We start from the raw sequence: 25353 nt of genomic DNA on the forward strand, positions 1-25353 counted from the left end.
TGCTCCATGGTCCTGGTCTCCCATTGTCCCTTATTAAACTTTTTAGATTTTCACAGGAGAGTGAACGCATTTTTCACACTTTTGAATGGCTGAAGTTTTTTCATTTTTCACGGGAGGGAGTTTTGAAGAGCTGCAAGTGGCCAATCTGCCTGCAACAAGCACCATTCCACGGGCTCTTGTCACCTTTCCCGACACGTCTGCTGCAGCTCATGGAGGGTAAAGCCCTGGAGGCTCCTTATGGGCGGTTATGGACGATTGCAGGCAGCGCCTCCATGCCCTGGATCAGCGGTGCCCACTCCCGGGAACCCCCACGTGTTCCAGTTTCTGTGAAGCTGCCTGTGAAAAACACGTTCACTCTCCTGTGAAAATGTAAACAGGTTAATAAGGGACTTTAATAAAAGTTTAATGGGAGACCAGGACCATGGAGCAAAGGTTATTACGGCCGGGTGCATCTTGGCGCTCAGGCAGGAGCACCCTGTTACCTTCGGGGATCCCCTGAAATACCTTTCCCCTTACATCAGCCTGGGGCATATTCACAGACCCTCATGCACAGCAAACTTTTCCCCCAAACTAGTTTACGTTCCAAGAACTCGATGACTAAAGTACTTCAGATGAAAAATATCTAAAGAAACTACCATGCAATCTAACAGATCTTAGTAAACAATTCATATTACAAATACACTAAACACAAGACCAAACACCACTATAATTTCTCAGACATTTCAACCAAACAATTAAACTTTAATAACATCCTTAAGTACTCTTGAAAAATTAAAATTATTTTTAAAACATTAATTGTGTGCAGGTGGTTTTATTTTGATATTGGTTTTTGGATTGTTTGGGTTAGATGATTTAAAACATGGGATTTTTATAGGAATTGAATCACATGAAAAGGTGGCACTCTGAAAACAGAAATGACTGAAAATGAACAGGACAGAAATCAGTAACTCTGAAAGTTTTATTTGCTATCAAATACATCCCACACACCCAGGCCCACACAATCCCCATCCCACTGCTCCAAATTGGGATCCCACTTCTCCCAGTCCCCTTCTAACCCCATTTTACCCTGGTGGCTGTGGAATGGATTGAGTTTGGCATGGGATTGAGTTTTTTGAGGAGGGAACAAAGAATTTGAGGTAGGATTGAGCCTTTTTGGGTTAAAATTCAGTTATTTTCAGTGGAATTTGAGTGGTTTTGAGGGGACAGATCCATCCCTCTTGGCTTCTGGAGTAGAGAGAGATGGAGAAGAGAAAAAAATTCAGGCCAAACCAAAGGAGAAGCAGCCAGGTGTGTTCCCAACATGGATCACAGGGAATGTGAGTGACCAGGGCTGTGCCCAAAGTGCCTCCTCCAGTGGGGGATGGAGCTGCAGCAGCGCACGAAGCTCTTCCCGCACTCGGGGCACTCGCAGGGCTTCCCTTACCGGTGCCTCCGTTGGTGTCGGGTCAAGTGAGAGCTGCTGGAGAAGCTCTTCCCACACTGGGGACACTCGTAGGGCCTCTCCCCAGTGTGGATGCGCCGGTGGGTGATGAGGGTGCAGTTGCGCTGGAATCCCTTCCTGCAGTCGGGGCATTGGAAGGGCCTCTCCTCTGTGTGAATCCGATAGTGCAGGAGGAGATTGGAGCTGGTCTGAAACCTCTTCCTGCATTTATCACACCCGTAGGGCCTCTCCCCAGTGTGGATGCGCCGATGGGTGATGAGGGTGGAGTTGCGCTTGAATCCCTTCCCGCAGTCGGGGCATTGGAAGGGCCTCTCCTCTGTGTGAATCCGATAGTGCTGGAGGAGATTGGAGCTGGTCTGAAACCTCTTCCTGCACTTGGAGCACTCATAGGGTCTCTCCCCAGTGTGGGTCCTCTGGTGGCTGATCAGGTTGGAGCTGCAGCTGAAGCTCTTCCCACACTCCCCACACTCGTAGGGCCGTTCCCCAGTGTGGGTCCTCTGGTGCCTGATCAGCTCGGAGTTCCACCTGAAGCTCTTCCCACACTCCACGCACGTGTGCGGCTTCTCCCCATCATGGAGCTGCTCATGGAGCACCAGCTCCGAGCTCTGCCTCCATCTCCGGCCGCCTTCCCGGCCCAGGCTGGCTCTTTCCCCCTCACATCCCCGCCATCTGCGTTTGCAGCCCCTCCTCGTGTGGCATCTCCGGGCCTTTTCCTCCCCGTTGGCTTCCTGCGCCGTGGAGCCGCTCAAAACGGCCTCTGCCACCAGGTTCTGCCGCGGGCATTTGTCCTCTCTGCTCTCCATGCTCAGCTCCTGCTCTGGGCGAGGAAGGACAAGGACAGCATGGGATTTGCCTCCGTGCCACAGGCAAGGGCATCGAGATCCCCCCAGGCCGTCTCTGGGGACGCACTGCCCCCTCTTGGCTCTCCCCATTTTGGGATGCTGGGGCTGTTTGGGCTCCCGGGCTCCCTTCTCCCCTCATTCTCTGCCCTGGGCTGCAGCGGCTCCAAGGAGTCCCCCCTGCCCCTCTCCAGGCTCTTGAGGCTCCCGCCAATGGCGGCGCTCCCCCCTCTCTGGCCTCCCCACTTTGGCCTCCTGGGGCACACAGGGCTCTGCTCCTCCAGGCTGCCTCTGCCGGCAGCCGCCACCGCCACCCCCCGATGTCCCCCCGAGGGGCCTTTTCCGCTCAGCCTTGGACTTCTTCATTCTCCAAACATCCCCCCAAAAACCCAACCCAGGGACCCCCCGGGATATCCGGGCCGGGCTCCCCCTCCCCGCTCACCGGAGCCATGGGGGGGGGCGATGATCCCACAGGTGGGGGCTGCGAATTCAGGCAGGGGCTCGAGACCGCGTGGCTCCCGCAGCTCAGCCTTGATCCACCTTTGTCCCTCCTCTTCCTCTTCCTCCCGCTCCTCCTCTGTCCTATCTCCACCTCCTTCTCCTCCTCCCCCCTAACCCCGCCTCCTTCACTGCTCTTTCTCCTCCCGCTCCTCCTCTTCCATCCCCCCTCCTCCTCCTCCTCTCTGTCTTATCCCCACCTCCTGCTCCTTTTCCATCCCGCCCCTTCCATTCCTTCTCCCCCTCCTCCCCCCTTACCCCGCCTCCTCCTCCCCCTCCATCCCTGCCCTTCCCTCCCTCCTCCTCCTCCCCCAGCAGCAGCCACACCCTCGGTGCCCCGTTCCCGCAGCCCTCGCAGCCCGCGGCAGCAGCGGCCATGGAGCCGGGCCAGGTCGGCATGGGCAGCGCGGGGCTCTCGGCTGCTCCCAGCCGCTGCGGGCGGGGGGAACCCGGCCCGGGCCAAAGGAGAGGCAAACTGGGCAAACTGGGGGCACATCACAAAGCTAAGGATGCAGCAGAAAATGGAGCTGAAAGAGTTAGTTTAATATTAACTCCAAACGAGGAAAAACTGGAAATTCCAAAGTTTAGGGAAGCCGAGAAAAAAGAATTAAAGAAGATAGGAAATGAACAAGATAAATCAGGGAAATAGAAACTTCTACATGGAAGACAATTACTTAATAAAATGTGCTTACTAGGAAAAGATTAGAAGACGCTCATCAGAAACCCCACTGGCGTACTCAAGCTTTGTGTGATCATTTTTTAAGGAATTTTGGGTGCACTGGGATTTTTGGTGTAGCAAAGCAAGTCACTGAAAGATGCTTAATTTGCCAAAGGATAAATAAAAAGGTGATGAGAAAAACAACATTAGGAGGTCATGAGTTAGCTCGTTGACCATTTCAAAATATCCAAGCAGAAGTTTAGATTTGTTAGGTTCTGGATTTATTTGTAAAAAAAAAACATTTAATCTAGAAGAAAGAGAATATGCCATATGTTAGACAGGAGATTTTAGGGGAATAAAAATCTTTGAAGTATCAAAAACACCCGAGGAAAAAACCAAGAAAATAAAAAGGGGAAATGAAAGGGAGGGGAACAAGAGGAAAAGTCAGAAAGAGAGTGGGATCCTCTGCAGCTCTTGCCCCCTGCGTTGGCGGCCGAGGCGCCTGTCCCGGGTCCCGGCTCGCTGCCCGCCTCAGCTCCGCCTGCCCCGGTTTCCATCCCAGGTGCGGGCTCACTGCCCAGGGCAGCTCCACCTGCCCCGGCGCTGGCGGTGAATTTGTGTGCTCTGGCCCCACTGCCCGGCCCGCGGCCGCTCTGCCGGCCATGCTGGGCAAGATGGGGTTGCTCTGTCCTGCCGCGTGGGCCGAGGTCACCGCGCCGACCGCACCGAGGGCGGGTCCCAGCCATCCCATCCCCGGCTGCCCTGCCCGTGCCAGCTGCGCTGGGCAGCGCCGTTGCTGCTGCCGGGGTCTCCCACCTGCCTTTTCTCTGCCGGGAGCTGCCGGATCAGCCGCCAGAAGCCATGTGGGGGCTGCCCACGCTCCGGCTCGGCCTCCACGGGAAGATCCCCCTCTGGCCATTCCGGCAGCACACCCTGCCCACACTCCGACCGAGCCTCGGCGGGATATCCTCCCCTGACCCCTCCTGCTCTGAGTTACGTCCCCTTGGTAACCACAGCTCCTGCTGTTCAGGGAAAATCCCTCTCTCTACAGGAAGCACCTTATCGAAACACTAGGAGCTCAGTTAAAAGGCAGCCCTCTCCAAATTCTTTCTCAAAACACGGGAGAAAGGCTACAGAAGGTAAAAAAGTGAAAGAGTTAGATGAAGGGATTGCTCTATTGCCGTTAAGAGAGGTTCCCATGGCAGGGATGCGCTGCCCCGCCCCGCGGGAGCCACCGGCGCCCCTGCCGGCCGTGCCCGGAACTGCACCCAAGGGGAAAGCGCCGCGGCCGAAAGGCCGGGACCGGCTCCGGGCTCTGTTTGTTGGCACTGCCGGAGCTGTTGATACACACTACTATTATTATATTATACACACTAGTAAAGAACCGTTATTCCTAATCCCATATCTTTGCCTGAGAGCCCCTTGATTTCACTATCCTAAAAATTAAGAGGGAGGGGGTTTGCATTCTCCATTCCAAGAGAGGCTTTTTCTGCCTTCCCAAGCAGACACCTGTCTTGTAAAGCCAGACAAGCACCCACAGGCACTGAGGGGGGCTGCAGGAGGGGCAGAAGAAGGCCCTGCAGCACTTGGGCACAAAGGCCCAGCAGGTGAATGCAAGAAGGGAGCAGCAAAAGGCCAAGCTGAAGGCAAAGGCCAGGGCAGAGCTCCTACAGCCCCTGAGGGATCAGCCCCAGGGCCCAAGGGGGCCCCAGCACCCAGGGCACGGCTCGGCCACAAGCACCCGGCAGAGGCATTGCCCTCCTCGGCAGGGCACAGCCCACCCAAACAGCCCCTGGCAAGGAATCAGGGCTCCGGCTGCAGGGCACAAGGACACTGCAAGCAGAGACAGCAGCACCCTCAGGACCAGCAAGTCCAGCCCGTGATGGACATGGATTGGCAGGGCTGTCACAGCTCCCATCATACCAGGGACCCTCCACACTGGAGCCCTTGAGAACATTCAGGTGGGTCTGCTTTGAGAGGAGGCATTTTCTGATGGACACAGGGGCCTCTCAATCTGCTCTGAATCTTAGACCTAAAGGGGAAAATAGTACAGGAATATTTTAATTTTTAAGGGAATGAGTAGGAAAGATGAGCAGGTATGATTTGTTCAACCACTATTAGAAGCTGTGGGGGATAGGTTTGAAATAAATTTCTTTTTCTTCTTCCTGTGATTGTAATTAACTAGGAAGGAGTTTGAGAGCTGGATTTTAATACTGTAAAAAGGGATACAGAGGCTAGTTCTGTTGTACCTCTGTGTCAAAAGTCTGACAAGGCCTATGCTGAAGTGAACCCAGAAGTGTGGGCAGCCCCAGGGAAATACAGAAAATTAGATATGGAGCCTCTACAAATTAAAGCAACCAGGACAAGCACTACCCTGTTCCAAGAGAGGGAAGGAAGGGCTCACAGCCTGGTATTGAGTCCCTGTAGAAGGCAGGGCTTTTGGAGCCAAGGATGTCTCCCTGCAACACTCCTATCCTGCCAGTCAACAAACTGGATGGATGGACACAAGGAGGAAACACAGAATTTTCAAGTGTTAAAATTAAGATTAACTGAGGCGAGTGGCCTGGGCCTTCCAGACAGGGAAAAAGAATTTGAATTATAGGTGGACATTAAACAGGGTCTTGCCAAAGGAATTCTTGTGCTAAAATGTTTAACCCAGTGGCCAGAGAGCAGCCTCATTGTCTGCAGAATTGTGCAGCCACAGCTTCCGTGGGAGCAGAGGCTGAAAACTGATGACAACAGGAGGATCTCCTAGAGTTCAAGTCTGGCATCAAGTTAAAGCTTTGACAACCAAAAGAGCCTCTCAATGGATGAGCAGGGCTCGGTGATTACAGTATGAAACTTGTTCAATGGCACAGGAGGATTCAGAACTGAGGACAGGGCAAGGGTTTAACCCAGCCTCCTGTTTGAACAGCCTGGAGAGGGGCTGGCAAGGAACCCAGGACTACACTCAAGGGACAGAGCTCCCGAGCCAGGCTGGGAGAGATTGATGGGACATTCCCTGGCCTGAGGGAGACAATGTGTTTGTGGATGGCTCTGCAAGGGCAGCAGAAGGGAAAAGAGCTACAAGACAGGCTGTTATTAAGGAAGGGGAATCAGACAAAGCGCAGGTCACCGGCCCATGCTCAGCTCAACCCGCAGAGCTGTGGGTGCTTGTAAGAGCCTGGCACTGAAATGCCCTGAGCAGGAAGGCTTCAATATCTTCTGGTGACACCATGGCACCTAACAGGGGGGCAAAAGCAATTCTGACTGCTTCAGCAATCACTGGATCACTTATTAACCTGTTGCTAAAAGAAATAATTCAAAGATAATGGATTGTGGAAGCAATAGATTCAGATGGGGAACTCATTTTACAGGAAAGACCCTTCAGGGGGTTATGGCAGCTTTAGGAATACAATGGGACCTCCATAACCCCTGGCAAGCCCAGAGCTCGGGCTGGGTAGAAAGAATGAATGGGGAAATAAAGAAACACCTTTGGAAGCCGGAGATAGAAACCAAGATGCCATGGGTACAGCTTTTGCCATTGGCCTTGGCAAGAAAAAGAGCCAGACCCAAGGCAGATATTCAATTATCTCCCTTGGAATTCATGTCTGGAATTCCTTACCTGGGCAATTCTCCACCTAGTGCAGGGTGGAAATAAGGGATGTAAATTTAAGGCAGGCTGTAGCCAGGATCCTGTCTCCTGTGGAATCTCTCCCCCAGGAAGCTGGGCTGGCACAGAGCCTGCCCTGGGACTTTGCTGTTGCCAACACCCAGCCAGGCCATCGGCTCCTGCCTAAGGAGTGCAAAGCAGCACCACTGGTGGCCAAGGGGCCCACGCCAAGTGTCCCTGAGGCCAGAAACAGCCGCCAGCACAGCTGAGCACGGGGGGACCCCTCAGCCTGGCCTCAGGGGCTCTGAAGCCCCGGAGATTTGCACTTCCCGCCTGCAGCAGGACCATGGGAGCCGCCCTGAGCATGCCCTGAAGGCAACGCAGCAGCAGCCAGGGCTCCACAGCGGGCCAAGCCCCTGGGCCTGCCCACAGATCCTCTGCTCAAACCCTCGGGAATCCTGGCCACCCTCCCCTGGCACCTCCAGCCACTGCGGCCAAGCCTCGCTGCCGCTGCTGCAGCTCCAGCGCTGGCTGGGCCTGCACTGCCACAGCTGCTGGGGAGCACCGCGGCACAATTCCACCCTGGGGCTCACTCACACCCACACTCTGGGCTGCCTGCGACTGCACTGCTGCAAAATGTACCCATCCTGGTTCTTTTAAATCGTATTTCTCTGCTCAGAAAGGTTTCTCTACTCAAAGGTTTGCCTTTGGGAAAGAAATTTTAAAGGTTTTATTTAAGGGGTTCCCAGTCTGTTCCGATGTTAAACTCATCTCCACCACTCAATGGAGACGAGTTTAACATCCGAACAGACTGGGAATAGCCCAAAAGACACCCACAGAGATAACGACCAGCAACAAAACATCAACGCCCCTCAGCAAACAGCAACCAACAGCTACCCCAGACACTGCCCCCGCACAGCTGGAGACACCTGGTCTGGAAAAGGCTGAGAAGGAAATCCAGGAGTGTGGGCCGAATTCACATCAGAGGGGAAGAAATCCGAGTCTAATAGGAAACCAAACACTAAAAACTTACACGACTTGGAAGCAATGAACATTAAAGCAGTGGATTTAGATTGGTTCAGACTACGTAAAGTTTAGGAAAAATCGAGTAAAACTGACATGTCATGGAATGATTTTTTCTGCACAGCCGGGCTATGTGTGGATGAAATTATTTCTGTTGCCCATCCTGGCCAGAACCAAGTAATGCCTTGACTCTCTCACACTAAAGAGATTCTTGGAGAGTTTTTGTTTTCCCTACAGTTTCAGTGATAAGATTACAACATGAGAAACATTTTTAATAATAATCCTACTTTATATTGTCAGGTAGGTTTGGGACAGAAGGGTGAGAATCAATTTTTGGTCTGGGTTTTTCCATGTTCGCCTTTATGTTGCATTTTGCAAAATTGAAGAACTTTAACCGTGATACTTTTAACTCTTAAATAGTTAATACTTTTTTTTAAAAAAGCAGATTCCGGGGGCCACATGTGACTCACCAGATGGCAGCCCTGGAAGAGAAGCTTTGGTTCTAGTCAGCCAGGAGAGGAGCTTTAGGAATGCAAATGAACCCTGCTGGGCAAAGCCTGGCCAATGTACCTGGGTCTCTTGCCTGGGGCAGGAATTGGGCTGATTCCCCCTGCCCCTCACCCCGAGCTCTGCCTGCTTGCCCTGATGGAATTTGCACAGCTCAAGGCAGAGCCCGGGGTGAGGATATCTGACCCTGCAAGAGAAACGGGTGAAGCTGCACAGGGAAACAGCAAATGGAGAATGTTGGGAAAACTTCACTATAAATAAATGGGGGGGAATCATCCCTCTGCCCACTCCAACGTGTGCTGTCACTGTCTATGTTATATAGGGTGGATTAGAGCACTGAGATGTTCTTGCTCCCACAAGTTCCGGGAAATCAGTTGGGAATCCAAGTATTTGACGATTTAATTAGAGAAAAATGGTCAATTGATGCAGCCCTGGCTGGAGAGAGCGGCCAAAAATGGGGAGAAGATGAACGGCCAGCAGAACAAATCCTACAACACCATGGACCAGCCCCTGGGAACCCAAACCAATTCATATCAGGAGCCACAGAACCCATTTCTCATTTCAATGGCACCATTAGATTACAAGCTGCCCTCGGAATAACCAACCAGACAGCTCCAGCTCCTGACCTTCCTGCTGAGCAATCCACTGAAATGAGGAACACAACATTTCACCATGGGATGGGATCAGATCATCTGTTAGCAGAGAAAAGAGGAGTTTGTGGAAAATCAAATGACTCAAACTGGTCTTGGCAAATAGAGACAAAGCAAAAGTGGTGAAACAGATAACAAAGGAAACAAAAAAGCAGCTCATGTACCAGTCCAAACGTGGAAAGGATGGGAATGGGACATGGTTTTGTGGTTCCCTGGCAGACCATGGGTTAAACGAATGCTGCTTCTGCTCTGATGTGCTGCAGCACCTCTCACCTTTTTACCATGCTCCGCACCTTGAGAGTGCAGCTCATTCAGCAGCTGAGCGGGGGGCCAGGGGCTTGTAGATAAGGAAGTAAGGGGCGAAACCACCAGCTTCAATAAATGTTATTAATTAACACGGACTGCTGCTCACAGAAAGTCCCGCTAAATTCCTGAACGTGGAGAACAAAAAAGACTTAACAGAGCCGTGAATATCGGCTGTTCTACAAAAGTGGGGGTGCACATTAACGAGGACGTGCAGTTGGCAGATCGGGAGGTCTGAACCTTCCAAGTACCTCGGCCAGTGGGCAAAGGGAGAGGGAGATGAGCCGGGAAAATGAGGATAAAAAGGAGGCTGCGAACTACAACAATGGCAGCGAGCGCACGGCAAATGCGCCACGGCCTCTCCCTCTGCTCAGCAATAAAGTCACTTGTACAGGACTCCTCTGTCTCCTCGGGGCACGGAAACCTCCGGCCACGTGAATTTCCCCGCACAGCCGCGGGCACGGGGCAGCCGCCCCTGTGCCAGCCACAGGAACCGGGCCGAGCCAGCGCTGCTCCGGCAGCGGCTCCTGCCGAGGCAGCGGCCGCAAGGAGACCGCGGGCAGCCGCTCCCGCAGCGCCCTCACGGCAGCGGCACCACGGGCCGGACACGGCACAAGGAACCCGCCTGAGCCCCCTGCCGCCCCCGAGGCCCGCAGCGAGCCCCGAGCCCCCGCACAACCCAGCGCGGCTCCCACCTGCGCTGCGGCCGCCTCCCAGCTCCGCCGCCGCCTCACCGGTGGGTCCCGGTCACTCCCAGTATGGTCCAAATCACTCCCGGTAGGATCCCAGTTGCCCCCGACACGGTCCCAGCGGCTCCCAGTCATGCCCTGTATGGTTCCTTTCACTCTCAGTCCCTCTCAGTAAGAGCCCAGTGTGGCCCCAGTCACTTCCAGGATGAGCCCGGTCACACCTTACCCGATGCCATTTGCCCCCGCTGTGGTCCCAGTTGCTGCCAGTATAAGTCCAGTCACCTCCAGTTTGATCCCAGTTACTCCCAGACACTCCCAGTACTATGCCAGTCACTCCAAGTGTCACCCCATCAGTCCCAGTATGATCCCAGTATGACCCCAGCATGGGGCAGCTGCTCCCAGTATGATCCCAGTTGCTCCCTGCATTATTCCAGTTTCTCTTCTTCACCCCTACTACAGATCTGATCACTCCCAGTATGATTCCAGTCAGTCCCAGGATGATCCAAACCATTCCCTGTCCAATCTCAATTGTCCCCTGCATGTTCCCAGTAGCCCTCAGTGTGGTCCCAGTATATCCCAGTATGATCTCTGCTGCCTCAGTTCTGCTCCCAGTGGGTTCTTTTCCCAGTCTGTCCCAGTCCATTCCAGTCTGTCCCAGTCTCTCTCCAGCAGCTGCTGCCCACCCCCCCCTCCCAACCCCATTCCCGGGCACTGGGACCCCCCCCTGCACCCCCTTATCCTGCCCCAACACCCCCCTGCACCCCCTTTCCCGGGTATCCTCCTCTCCCAGCCCCTGGATCCCCCATTTCCGTGAGCCCAGGGAGCCCCGGGCCCCCATTCCCGGCCAGCCCGGGGCACCTCAGCCCCAGCCTCCCTTTGCTGGGAAACCCGGCCTGGGCACGGGGCTCTGCGGCCGCTCTGGGATTTATGATCCCCCAAAGGAAAGGGAGAGAACAGCAGAGAGCGAGAGAGAGAAGGAGATTGGGAATCAGGGATCGGGTCCCAGCGCCCAGCCCTGCTCCGCTGCTCCCGCTGCTTGCCCGGCTTTGGGCCGAGCCCAGCGGGGTCCGGGCAGAGTTTGAGCGCAGGGCCGGGAGTTCAGCAGAGCCCGGCCCGGGGGTCCCGCAGGGCGCGGCCCTGGAGGGTCCCAGGCGGATCCCCGAGGGATCCAGAGGGGTGCCAGGAGGGGATCCAGGTGAATTCCCTGGAATTCGCCCTTTCCCCCTCCCCCCGCGCTCCCTCGGGCACTTTGGCTTTCGCGTCTCTGCAGCCGCGATCGGGGACGGCTGCGATGGCCCCAGCGCTGGGGCTGGGGGTGCTCCGGGGGCTCCTGGGGCTCCTGGGGGACCCGGGGGCCGCGACCAAAGGTGAGTGGGACCCCCCGAAACCGGGACCCCCCTGAACCGCAATTCCCGGGCACCGGGACCCCCTTGATCTTCCATTCCCGGGCAGGGGAACCCTCTAAACCTCCATTCCCGGGCAGGGGAACGCTCCTGAACCCCCATTTTGGGTCATGCCACCCCCCCTCACTCCACTTCCCCAGCACCGGGACCCCCCTGTACCCCCTCATCTGGCACCGAGATCCCCTGAACCCCCATTTCTGTTCACCGGGACCCCCCTGAACCACAATTCCTGGGCACCGGGAACTCCCTAAACCTCCATTCCCGGGTACCGGGACCCCCCTGAACCCCCATTTTCGGTCCTGTGACCCCCTCAGCACCCTTTTTCAGCACCGGGACCCCCCTGAACCCCCATTCCTGAGCACGCGGACCCCCTTGAGCGCCCATTTCTGGGCACAGGGACCCCCCTGTACCCCCTTGCCCAGCATTGGCACCGCCCTGTACCCCCTCATGTGGCCCCAGGACCCCCCTGAATCCCCATTTCTGGTCACCGACGCCCCCGGAACCGCAATTCCCGGCCACCGGGACCCCCTTGAATCCCAAATTCCTGGAAGGAAACTGCCCCCGAACCTGCATTCCCCGACACGGGAACCCCCTGAACCCCAATTTTTGGGCACTGGGACCCCCCTGCCTCCCCTAATCCGGGCCTAGGATCCCCCCGCACCCCCGTCAGTGCTCTGGGACGCCCTGCACGCCCATTCCCGGCCACCTCGTCCTTCCCAGACCCCAGACCCGCCGTTTTCCTCGGCTTTTGGACCCCCAGATCTCCCAAATTTCGGCGTCCCCCCAGTTCTTCATTCCCGGCGCTTCCTGGAAGGGGTTCCAGGGGATCCCGGAAGGTCCCCTGGGGTTCCAGGGGGTCAAGAGACCCCCCTTGACCGTTCATTTTGGGGCACTGGGACCCCCCCTGTACCCCCTTCCTCAGCCCCGATAACCCCTGCACCCCCTTATCTGCAGCCTGGAACCCCCTGAGCCCCCATTCCCGGGCAGGGAAACCGCCCTGAACCCCAATTTCTGGGCACCGGGATCCACTACATCCCCTTATCCGGCACCGGGACCCCCTGAACCTCAATTTTCAGGCACCAGGACCCCTTGAACCCCGGAACTCGGGAATGGAACCCCCTGGAACCCCATTCCTGGGCACCGGGACCCCAGTGCATCCCGTTATCTGGCCCTGGGACCCCCTGCACCCCTTTTCCCAGCACCAGATCCCAGCCAGGCCATTATCTGGCACCGGCACCCCTGAACCCCCATTCCTGGGCACCAGGACCCCACTGCATCCTCTTATACAGCACCAGGACCCCCTGAACCCCCATTCCACTGCACCAGGACCGCCGTGCACCCCCATATCTGAGACTGGAACCCTCCCAAACCCTCCGTTCTCAGGCACAGGGACCCCCCCTGCACCCCCTTATCCAGCACGGGGACCCTCCTGCACCCCCTCATGCAGCACCAATGCCCCCCCGCACCCCCTTTCCCGGCCCTCCCCCTCTCAGACAACCCAGCCCCCGCTTTTCCTTGACCCCAGCACCCCCTGGACCCCCACTCCTGCCTTCCACAGCCCCCACCCACCACCTTCCTCAACACCGGGACCCGTGCACCCCCTTTCCTGGGCACAGGGACCCCCTGGACACCCCATTGTTATAAAATTGACTCAAAACGAGTAATTTCCAATCAAAGAATTTATTAATTATGGAAGCAGTTATACTACGTAAGCAAAGGCTCAGCGCTGGGCGACAGGGGAGTCTCTGCTCCACTACTGCCGCACCAACTAGTTTCTGATTCAGTCCTTTTATCCTCTCCATCCTTCAGGAGTCCATGTTATCTCAGAGTTCTCTGCGCCTGCGCTGGTTGTTGCTAGGGGGTCATCCTTCTGTCTCCTGGTGGTCGGTGATAAAGGCTGCGGAGTCTTCCTCAGCCGCGTCTTCTTCACCCTATGTCCTTATTTGTCGGGTTCGGCTGTCTGTCTCTGCCCCGACACGGGTAGAGTGGTTCTTGGGTGGCACGCAATGCAAAGGACGAGTCTGGACTCTTCAGCTTTCGGTCTTCAGGTTGTTTATTATTTCTTATCTACAAAATTTTTCTGTCTGCCCAACAGAGGTCTGATCTGCAAGCAGTCACAGGCACTCTCTGACCACCCACGGGGCGGTCATGTCTTTTTATACTAAAACCTACGTATACAATATTTACCTTTATTTCCCAATGCTTTTCACCCATGTTAGCAAGTGCACCTTCACCATAAACCAATCTCCAAGTGCCAACATCATCACAGGAGATGGAGGACAAGAAGAAGAAAGAAGAAGGACAAGACACGCCCTGATCCCTCCATCTTGTCTCCATAACCCCCCTGTACCAAAAACCTTAAAGTCTGTATCTCACCCTCTAAATGTGTCTCTTTTACACCTTGTACTCTAAAGTGATTCTCTTGTCCTCAAACTCTTGTTACTTCTGTGGATGGATCAAAATCAAGCCACCAAACACTCTTGGCAACATTCCAGGATTTTCGAGACCCCCAAGGGTTCTCCTGGCATCTCTGGACATCGGGAACGATGTGCTGAGATCCCACACTTATTTGGTGACTTCTCTGTGGAAAATTACCAAAATCTTATGATTAATGCAATATGTGCCCTATCAAGCTTAAGCAAGCAAATGTCCTGCCTTGCAAACTGTGCCCTATCAAGCTTAAGCAAGCAAATATCCTGCCTTGCAGACTGTTTATCTGCCCCTGCCCCTTCCCCAGCTTTTCCCTGGTCGTTATCTCTGTGAGTTATCTGCTTGTACCATTTGTCAGCAGGAAAGGTTTCCCTGCTGGGTGTTTATCTGCCCCTGCCCCTTCCCCAGCCTTTCCCTGGTCGTTATCTCTGTGAGTTATCTGCTTGTACCATTTGCTGGGTGGGACTATGTGTGGGCTCCTGCAACCCCTTCCCTGGTATCCTTGTGGCTCATATCTCATGAAGTAGTACAGAAATAGTCAGCAGACAACTCTTGTAACACACTGGTCTCTTTTTCGTGACGAACAAAATGTAGTCCCTCATCTCAATCCCCCCTTTGTTTTGATACTCAATTTTGTTCGTCAAAATGCTCTAATTCCCTTTTGCTGAGCTCCAGAGATTCTTCTAGATCATCCATCTTCAAGGTTCCGTATTTTGCTCGTGTGAGCATAAGGTGAGCAGCTTCTAATCTGCCTTTTACCATGCTAATCAATTTATTAAAAATACAAGGGCCAAACGTGAGTCCCAATAGTAAGAGAAGTAGTGGACCCGCTATCGTTGATAATAAAGTTGTAAGCCAAGGAGAATAGTTAAACCAAGATTCATACCAGCTTTGGTGTTTTTCCCTTTCTCTTTGTCTTCTTTCTAGCCCCTCCCGTATTTTTGCCATTGAGTCCCGTATAATTCCGCTCTTGTTTACATATGTGCAGCATTCTTCTCTTAAAGCAGCACATAGTCCTCCTTGTTGCAGGAATAATAGATTTAACCCCCTTCGATTTTGTAAGGCTACCTCTGCTAGGGAATCTAATGATTCTGTGAGGTCTTTGATGGAGGTTTCGATCCTCCTGAGGTCTTCATCTACAGAGGCTCTTAGTTCTTGGAATCCTCGGTGTTGCTGTATGAGTGAGGCTATTCCTGTTCCTGTCCCGGCTGCAGCTATTCCTAGTAACATTGCTACAGTGAAGGTTGTGAATATTTCCCGTTTCACTATGTGGGGTCCTATATTTTGATATTGTTCATAAACGTACTCTACGGGGTGGTAAAGGACTCTGGGTACTATCAATACTTGAATACAAAAGTCACTGGATTCATTAAATCGGTCTATATTTATACATGGGGTGACTCCGAGAGTGTTACAGACCCATTTAGTATTTGCTGCTGGTAGTATCCAGCTGGCAGGTTTCTTAGGGTCACTCAAATTCCCCATAACCTGACATAGATGTCGTTTTTCCACTGGTACTCGTCCTATACATCTTCCTCTCCCCGTTACCCTTGCCAAGGTTATCCCTCTCGATTCTTCTCCTTCTTTTTTCCATAGGCACCTAGCTGGGTTGGTCCCATTTACTCGTCTGCTTTTTGCTGTTACCCCTATGGCTTCATAGAACGGGGGGTTTACGGTGTAACACAGCCAACATTCCTCAGTTAGATTTGGATGGGTCTCATTCAGGACTAGGAAAGTGGCCTGTAATATTTTCCACAAGTCCCCTTCTCCCGGGTTTTCAGGTCCTCGGGTCGAATCAGTAAAGTTTTGCTTATACATTTCTGGAAGACTAGTGGTTGGGGCTGTTTCTGATTCATTTCCATTATTTTCTCCTAGCGTTAGTTCTCCAGCTATCGCCTGGTTTGGTCCAATTGGTTCGGGGTCGTGTGGCACGGTTGTCTTTTGGATTATAAAGTGCCCCCCTCTGTCTGTCCCTGGTTCCCATAATCGGGCTCCCCACATTTTCCCTAATAACCAGACTTGGTCATGTGGTTTTGTCACATTAATGTAAATCATATTGCATGTTCCATCTAACCCTCCTTCTTTCTGGGTATATGTGGAAGTGGGCTGTGTACACCCGTATGGACCCCATCCAGTTCTGATAAACCCGTCCTCGTTCCCCCCAAAGGAGCTTACTGATACACAGTCCCAATAAGCACAGTAAAAGTGTCCTGGATAGTTACAATACCCTTTTCCTGGGTTTGAGCTTGGACAAAAATAATATCCAAACTGATTTAAACATGGATTTACAGGTATTAAATCACACAAAGTACATAAAAAGCTGGGTGCGCCAGACGTGATTTTGGTCTGGATAACATACTGGTCTTCCCATCTAATCAGTGACCATTTGAAGGGTTGATGTGAATACCCTTCTGCCCCTGAACTTGTTACGATGCACCAGAAAAGAATTAAGGCTTGTAATTTGGGGCTGTCATTGTCGGAGCTCAGGTTGAATTTTACCTTTGGTTTCCCCAGTGGTGGGTTACCAATCCTGGGGCAGGACGGCCAACATTTCCTGGACATCCCATATGGGGGTCGGGGCTTCCGACAGACTCCACTGGTTATTACCTCTCTGCCTCGCCCGACGACTCGGTTGCTGCGAGCCTCGGGGTTTGCCATCTTCTCGGCAGCAGAGGTATTCTTCAGGAGCCGGATAAACCTCTCGTTTCCACTTTTTAGCACTGGCGGCCCAGTTATTAGCTTTTATTAATGAGAGGTCACGCCGCAAATTGGGGGCTTTCTTCCGACACACCACTTCCAGGATGTCCAGGAGAAAGGGGATCGGTTCGTTAGGGTGGTAGCAGAACCGATCAGGATTTACCCCTTTGGAAAAGGTTTCCCACCACTCGTCAGATCCAAGCTTTACCTCCCCCGTAGCAACTCTGCTACTAAGAATGATAGAAGTTAGTCTCCTCTCTTTCTCATAGCACGGCGTACAAATTCCCCTAGGTGTTCTACCACTCCGACAATGAGACCACCAAGGTTCGTGACACAATTTACAGGAAAAGCATACAAGGGGGTGACAGTCACAATCTAACCAGTTACACTTTAACCTAATATCTTTGTTTTGTGCTTTTTCCCCCTCCCATGTGTGCCCTTTATGTTCTAATCTCGGGGACTTAAAGTAGGGCTTTCTCAACTCGTCCTCTAAGAGTTTGCAATATCCAAGAGCCTCCCGATTCCCTATTAGCTGGGTTTGGAGATAATGGTTATCTCCAACCCAGATTACTATCCAAATCATTTATCAGTTCGTTTCAGCTTTAATTTGGTTTCTCCCGGGAGACTGCAAACCTCCCAGCTGTGAGGGGGTTTTACCGGTCCTTTTATGCGACTAGCATGAGTCCATCCTTTTTCAGCGGTTCGTATGGCTGCCTCTGTGGTGAGGAGTACTTGGAACGGTCCTTCCCACCTTGGAGTCAAGGGGTTTTCTTTCCAGCTTTTCACGAGCACCCAATCTCCTGGCTGTACCTGGTGTAAGATAAAATCTAAAGGAGGCCGTTGTGCTAACATACCTTTTTCCCATAATGCCTTTCTGTACTTTGTCAATTCCACCAAATATTTTTGCGTACATGTGTCATTAATGACAGGATGTTCGTTAGGATTTTCTAGGTTATACGGCATCCCATACATCATTTCAAAGGGTGATACCCCTAAATCAGCTCTAGGTCTTGTTCTTATATTTAGCAATGCTAGAGGAATACATTTAACCCAGGTCAAATTGGTTTCTGCTACCAGTTTGGTCAATTGCTTTTTTATTTCCCCATTCATTCGTTCAACTCGTCCAGAGCTCTGGGGATGCCAGGGGGCATGTTGTTCCCACCGTATGCCCAGAGCTGTTGCTAAGTTTTGGGTAACTTGGGAAATAAAATGCGGCCCTCTATCTGAGTCAATGACTTCTGGGACCCCGTATCTCGGGATTATCTCTTCCATCAATATTTTCGTAACTACTTTGGCTGTTTCTCTTACGGTTGGGAAGGCTTCCACAAAATGTGTTAGGTGGTCCACCAAGACCAATAAATATTTGGTTCTCCCTACTTTGGGGAGCTCGGTGAAATCTATCTGAATGTGGGAGAAAGGCCTTTTCGCTAGCGGTCGGCCTCCCTCCGGTAATTTTCTCAAATTTTTTCTATTTACTTGTAAGCAAATTAGGCATCCTCTGGTTACTTGTTTGGCAATGTCCCAGATTCCCACACTCACATACTTTGCAGCAAAATAATCTACCAGTCCCTGTGATCCCCAATGTGTTTTTTGATATATCTTAGTCAGTAATCTATGTGCCAATGCTCTAGGTATTATTTCTCTGCCATCTGCTAATTTCCATGCTCCTTGTGCATCCCTTTTAGCTCCTAGTTTTTGTATTTTATTCTCTTCCTCTTTATTAAACTTGATGTCGGGGTCAGGTTCTGGCGTTTGGGAGTGTTCTATGTTTTCCTGCAAGGTGAGGAGTCTCAGGGCAGCCCGTTTAGCCTCCTGGTCAGCTGCATTATTTCCCCTACTTCTCAAATCCAGTCCTTTTTGGTGACCTTTCAGGTGAACTATAGCTATTTTTCGGGGTTTTCGTAGGGCACTGAGCACGTCTAATATTAATTTACGGTGAACTAAATCTTTCCCTTGTGAATTTATTAGTCCTCTTTCCTCCCATATTTTGCCAAATGTATGGACTACCCCATAGCTATATTTCGAGTCCGTAAAAATAGTCCCATCTTTTCCTGTTAACCATTCCAGGGCTCGTAGTACAGCATATAGTTCACATGCTTGGGCGGACCAGGATCCACTAAGGGGTCCCGATTCTATCACTTCCAGGTTGGGTCCCCTTATGATAGCATATCCTGATTTTCTCCTTCCCTCAACTACTCTGGAGGATCCATCCACAAACAGTCTTCCTCCTTTTTCCAATTCTTCTTCTTCCAAATCTGGTCTGATTTTTGTCTGTTCTTCTATAGTCACTATACAATCATGTGTTAGTGCTTCTTCTGGTCCTCCATATAAGAAGGAAGCTGGATTTTGGATATTAGTAGTTTCTAGAGTTAAATTTGGAGCCTCAATTAATATTCCTTCATATTTTAGAAGCCTTGCGTCTGAGATCCATTTTTCAGCCTTTTGCTGTAAGACTCCCCGTATGTTATGGGGGGACAGCACTTTCAGGCTGCTATTAAATGTAATTTTCCGGGCTTCTTCTACCAAAAGAGCACATCCTACAATTGCTTGTAAGCACGTAGGCCATCCTCTGCTTACTGGGTCCAAGATCTTTGATAGATAAGCCACCGGTTTCCTTTTCTCTGCCCATTCTTGAGTAAGGACCCCATATGCGACCCCCTTGTCTACGTTTATGAACAAAAAGAAGGGTCTATTAGTATTAGGTAAACTTAATACCGGGGCATGGATTAGGCTCTCTTTAAGCTCTTGCAGCCTTTCGGTGTCCTCCTGATCCCATTTTAGGAGTCCCTCTTGAGTAAGTTTCTGATACAAGAAAGTCGCCTTACTACTGTAGTATTCAATCCATTGTCGACAATAACCAGTTAGTCCAAGTATTTGCCTGATTTGTCTCTTATTTCTTGGAATTGGTAATGCTAAAATCGCCTGTATTCGTTCGGGGTCTATTCTCTTCTCTCCTTTCTTTAGATAATGGCCTAGGCATTTTACTTCTTCTTCGACAAATTGTAGTTTTTCCTTGGAGACTTTCAATCCCTTTAAGCCTAAAAAGTTCAATAACTTAATACTTTCTTTCCGTACATTCTCTTCCTGCTGCCCCGCCAGGAGTAGATCATCTACGTATTGGATTAATGTAACCCCTGGCCCCACTTGGTAATCCTGTAAAATTTGCTCTAAAGCCTGCCCGAAGAGATTAGGGGACTCAGTGAATCCTTGAGGGAGTACCGTCCATCTTAATTGTTGTCTCCTTCCCGTATCAGGGTCTTCCCATTCAAATGCAAAATAATCCCGGCTTTCTTTAGCCAAAGGGCATGCCCAAAAGGCATCTTTGAGATCTATAACACTGTACCATAAATTCTCAGGCCCCAGTTTAGTCAAGAGGGTATAAGGATTTGCCACCACCAGGAACCGGGCTACAGTTCGCTTGTTTATTTCCCTTAAATCATGCACCAATCGATAGGTGCCGTTTGGCTTTTTAACTGGTAGGATGGGAGTATTGAACGGAGACATACAGGGTTCTAACAATCCATTATTCAACAACCTTTCTATTTCTGGTTTTAATCCTCGTCTCCCTTCTGGGGATAATGGGTATTGCTTAATTCGGACGGGGACATCCAGATTTTTGATAGTTACCGAAAATGGAGTGATTTTTAGCTGTCCCACGCTCTCAGGCGTGTACCAGACTTCGGGGTTAATTTGCTTTTCATCTTCTACCCTTAAGGGCATAATTTAATTTTTAATTCCTTATTATCTACACCTATACTAATCCCTAATTCTATAATCATGTCTCGCCCGAGCAGATTATAATCTGACTCGGGTACCAATAATAGATTTCCCATCCCTATTTTGGATCCTGATTCTATAGTCACATTTTTTATGATTTGTACTTCAAAAGGTTCCCCTTTTGCCCCTATGACAGTGGCAGTTTCTTTAGAGATGGTACATCCTTTTGGTAGGTTCTGTACCGTGGATCTTTCTGCCCCCGTATCTACCAAGAATTCCATTTCTTGGTTGTGGGGACCCACTTTAAGTTTTATCAAGGGCTCTTTATGATTTTTCCGGGTCCCCACCAAATAGAGCCCCTGACCCCCCTAGTCCATTTGGAACTGCTTCTCGTCTCTGATTCGGACTCTACATTCTCGCTTAAAATGCCCTTTTTTTCCGCAATAAAAACACACCTTCACCCCTTCTGACTCCCCTATACTTTTCTCTTTTTGTTCACTCGAACCTCCCTTTCGCCCTTCTCTTTGGTACCTCCCCCCACCTGTTGCTGCGACGATCAACCTTACTTGTCTGCGGTCTCTTTCGTCGTCCCTATGGACATATACTTTCTGTGCCTCCCTAAGCAGTTCATCCAGCCCCCTGTCCTGCCAGTCCTCTAATTTCTGGATTTTCTTCTTTATGTTGTCCCACGATTTTAAAACAAAATGGACTTTCAGCATTGACTGTGAAGTTTGGCTATCGGGGTCCATTCCGGAGTACAATTGTAAGTTCCACCGTAATCTCTCGAGCCATTCCGTAGGCGACTCGTCCTTCTTTTGCCTATCGTTGAATGCCCGATCTATATTTTGCCCCCTCGGGACTGAGTCCCTAATCCCCTGAATAATTATGGTCCTGCATATGTGTTCTATGTGCCGCATTTTGGTGGTCCCAATGGGGGTTCTGTAGGGGCCATTTAGTGTCCGCAGCCGGGCCTTGGACATGCTGCGTGTCCCAAATACACATTCCTTCCCTTCTTATCATATTCCGTTCTTCAGTAGAGAACAGAATGCCCAAAATGGTCTGCATTTCTTCCCAGGTATAGATGTTTGGTCCTAAGAACTGGTCGACCCTCTCGGCTACCCCAAAAGGGTCCTCTAATAAATGTCCCATGTCCTTCTTAAAGTCTTGTACATCTGCCGAACTCAAGGGGACAGTAATAAATCCTATACCTGCCTGTGGTCCACCCATGGGCATCTCCCGTAGAGGGAATAGCCCCGTCTCAACCCTACTGCGGCTCCTTGTAATTGGGCCTTGGTAACCGGTTTGGTTAACCTCCCCTTGGTTACCCTCTTCATCATTGTTCGGTGCAGGTGGTTGTGGAGGTGGTGGGGCATTGGGTGCTAGCGGTGGGACATATGGGGGCGGTGCTATAATTAAGTCGCCCAAATGATTGTCCCTCTTCCCCTTTTTGTCCGGATCCCCTTTCCCTTCTCTTAATTGGAAAACATACACTTCGGGTCTTGCTACCCATATTTTAGCATAATCACTCTCCTCTTACGAGAAGGGCTCTTTAGAATTTACCCATAGGTTCAAGTCCTGTCGAACCCAGTCTTCAGATGATCCAAACACAGGCCAAAAAACTTTTTTGGAAATCTCTTTCCCACCCCATACTTCCATGCAATAATGTATCATTCTGGCCCTATCCTTAGTCTCGGTCTCCGGGTAATGCTTCCAATTACTAAGCATGAATCCTAGGGGGCTGTCCCTTGGAATGGGGGGGAGTTTGACTTGGGTTGGGGTCTTGCTTTTCCCCTGCCCCATTCGTCCGGAGTGCCTTCTTTCACTCTCAAATTCCTTTCACTTCCCCTTTTTTGTGGCCCGAGCCCTCACTGGTCTACGGGAACCGCACTACACAAGGGTCCGCACTCACTTGGAGAGTCCGGCTGCCGGCCCTCCTCTCATTCACACTTGTCCACCGCCACACTCCGGGATCCCAACCCCGCCCGAACGGATTCCCTTTTATACTTACGCGTCCTGCGTCTTCGTCCGGACTCCGTGCACAGATTATTAAGGGGTTCACCGGTATAATTTGTCCCGTTTGCTTACTAGTATATATTTTAGGGTCGTCGGTGAGAGTGGCGGAGGTTCTCCCAGAGGGGCCACCCGGAAAGCACTGGATGAGGCGCCCCCCACTCTGGGTAGATCTTACCCGATCCAAACTCTCATCCGAGTCACGGCACCAAATTGTTATAAAATTGACTCAAAACGAGTAATTTCCAATCAAAGAATTTATTAATTATGGAAGCAGTTATACTACGTAAGCAAAGGCTCAGCGCTGGGCGACAGGGGAGTCTCTGCTCCACTACTGCCGCACCAACTAGTTTCTGATTCAGTCCTTTTATCCTCTCCATCCTTCAGGAGTCCATGTTATCTCGGAGTTCTCTGCGCCTGCGCTGGTTGTTGCTAGGGGGTCATCCTTCTGTCTCCTGGTGGTCGGTGATAAAGGCTGCGGAGTCTTCCTCAGCCGCGTCTTCTTCACCCTATGTCCTTATTTGGTGACTTCTCCGTGGAAAATTACCAAAATCTTATGATTAACGCAATATGTGCCCTATCAAGCTTAAGCAGGCAAATGTCCTGCCTTGCAGACTGTTTATCTGCCCCTGCCCCTTCCCCAGCTTTTCCCTGGTCGTTATCTCTGTGAGTTATCTGCTTGTACCATTTGTCAGCGGGAAAGGTTTCCCTGCTGGGTGTTAATCTGCCCCTGCCCTTTCCCCAGCCTTTCCCTGGTCGTTATTTCTGTGAGTTATCTGTTTGTACCATTTGCTGGGTGGGACTATGTGTGGGCTCCTGCAACCCCTGCCCTGGTATCCTTGTAGCTCATATCTCATGAAGTAGTACAGAAATAGTCAGCAGACAACTCTTGTAACACACTGGTCTCTTTTTCATGATGAACAAAATGTAGTCCCTCATCTCAATTCCCCCCCATTTATTTATAGTAAAGTTTTCCCAACATTCTCCATTTGCTGTTTCCCTTTGCAGCTTCACCCTGCTTTTTTTAAAAAAAGTATTAACTATTTAAGAGTTAAAAGTATCACGGTTAAAGCTCTTCAATTTTGCAAAATGCAACATAAAGGCGAACATGGAAAAACCCTGACCAAAAATTGATTCTCACCCTTCTGTCCCAAACCTACCTGACAATATAAAGTAGGATTATTATAAAAAATGTTTCTCATGTTGTAATCTTATCACTGAAACTGTAGGGAAAACAAAAACTCTCCAAGAATCTCTTTAGTGTGAGAGAGTCAAGGCATTACTTGGTTCTGGCCAGGATGTGCAACAGAAATCATTTCATCCACACATAGCCCGGCTTTTCAGAAAAAATCATTCCATGACATGTCAGTTTTACTCGATTTTTCCTAAACTTTACGTAGTCTGAACCAATCTAAATCCACTGCTTTAATGTTCATTGCTTCCAAGTCGTGTAAGTTTTTAGTGTTTGGTTTCCTATTAGACTCGGATTTCTTCCCCTCTGCTGTGAATTCGGTCCACACTCCTGGATTTCCTTCTCAGCCTTTTCCAGACCAGGTGTCTCCAGCTGTGCAGGGGCAGTGTCTGGGGTAGCTGTTGGTTGCTGTTTGCTGCGGGGTGTTGATGTTTTGTTGCTGGTCGTTATCTCTGTGGGTGTCTTTTGGGCTATTCCCAGTCTGTTCGGATGTTAAACTCGTCTCCATTGAGTGGTGGAGATGAGTTTAACATCGGAACAGACTGGGAACCCCTTAAATAAAACCTTTAAAATTTCTTTCCCAAAGGCAAACCTTTGAGTAGAGAAACCTTTCTGAGCAGAGAAATACGATTTAAAAGAACCAGGATGGGTACATTTTGCAGCAGTGCAGTCGCAGGCAGCCCAGAGTGTGGGTGTGAGTGAGCCCCAGGGTGGAATTGTGCCGCGGTGCTCCCCAGCAGCTGTGGCAGTGCAGGCCCAGCCAGCGCTGGAGCTGCAGCAGCGGCAGCGAGGCTTGGCCGCAGTGGCTGGAGGTGCCAGGGGAGGGTGGCCAGGATTCCCGAGGGTTTGAGCAGAGGATCTGTGGGCAGGCCCAGGGGCTTGGCCCGCTGTGGAGCCCTGGCTGCTGCTGCGTTGCCTTCAGGGCATGCTCAGGGCGGCTCCCATGGTCCTGCTGCAGGCGGGAAGTGCAAATCTCCGGGGCTTCAGAGCCCCTGAGGCCAGGCTGAGGGGTCCCCCCGTGCTCAGCTGTGCTGGCGGCTGTTTCTGGCCTCAGGGACACTTGGCGTGGGCCCCTTGGCCACCAGTGGTGCTGCTTTGCACTCCTTAGGCAGGAGCCGATGGCCTGGCTGGGTGTTGGCAACAGCAAAGTCCCAGGGCAGGCTCTGTGCCAGCCCAGCTTCCTGGGGGAGAGATTCCACAGGAGACAGGATCCTGGCTACAGCCTGCCTTAAATTTACATCCCTTATTTCCACCCTGCACTAGGTGGAGAATTGCCCAGGTAAGGAATTCCAGACATGAATTCCAAGGGAGATAATTGAATATCTGCCTTGGGTCTGGCTCTTTTTCTTGCCAAGGCCAATGGCAAAAGCTGTACCCATGGCATCTTGGTTTCTATCTCCGGCTTCCAAAGGTGTTTCTTTATTTCCCCATTCATTCTTTCTACCCAGCCCGAGCTCTGGGCTTGCCAGGGGTTATGGAGGTCCCATTGTATTCCTAAAGCTGCCATAACCCCCTGAAGGGTCTTTCCTGTAAAATGAGTTCCCCATCTGAATCTATTGCTTCCACAATCCATTATCTTTGAATTATTTCTTTTAGCAACAGGTTAATAAGTGATCCAGTGATTGCTGAAGCAGTCAGAATTGCTTTTGCCCCCCTGTTAGGTGCCATGGTGTCACCAGAAGATATTGAAGCCTTCCTGCTCAG

General features: G+C 51.2%; 1 pseudogene; it reads right to left on the reverse strand.

The window, feature by feature from the left end:
* Positions 1–1071: 1071 nt before the first annotated feature.
* Positions 1072–25353, reverse strand: part of LOC129126905 (uncharacterized) — a 208327-nt pseudogene continuing 184045 nt past the window's right edge.

This window comes from Agelaius phoeniceus, chromosome 15 (assembly GCF_051311805.1).
Source record: "Agelaius phoeniceus isolate bAgePho1 chromosome 15, bAgePho1.hap1, whole genome shotgun sequence".
In the NCBI taxonomy this organism is placed as follows: Eukaryota; Metazoa; Chordata; class Aves; order Passeriformes; family Icteridae; genus Agelaius; species Agelaius phoeniceus.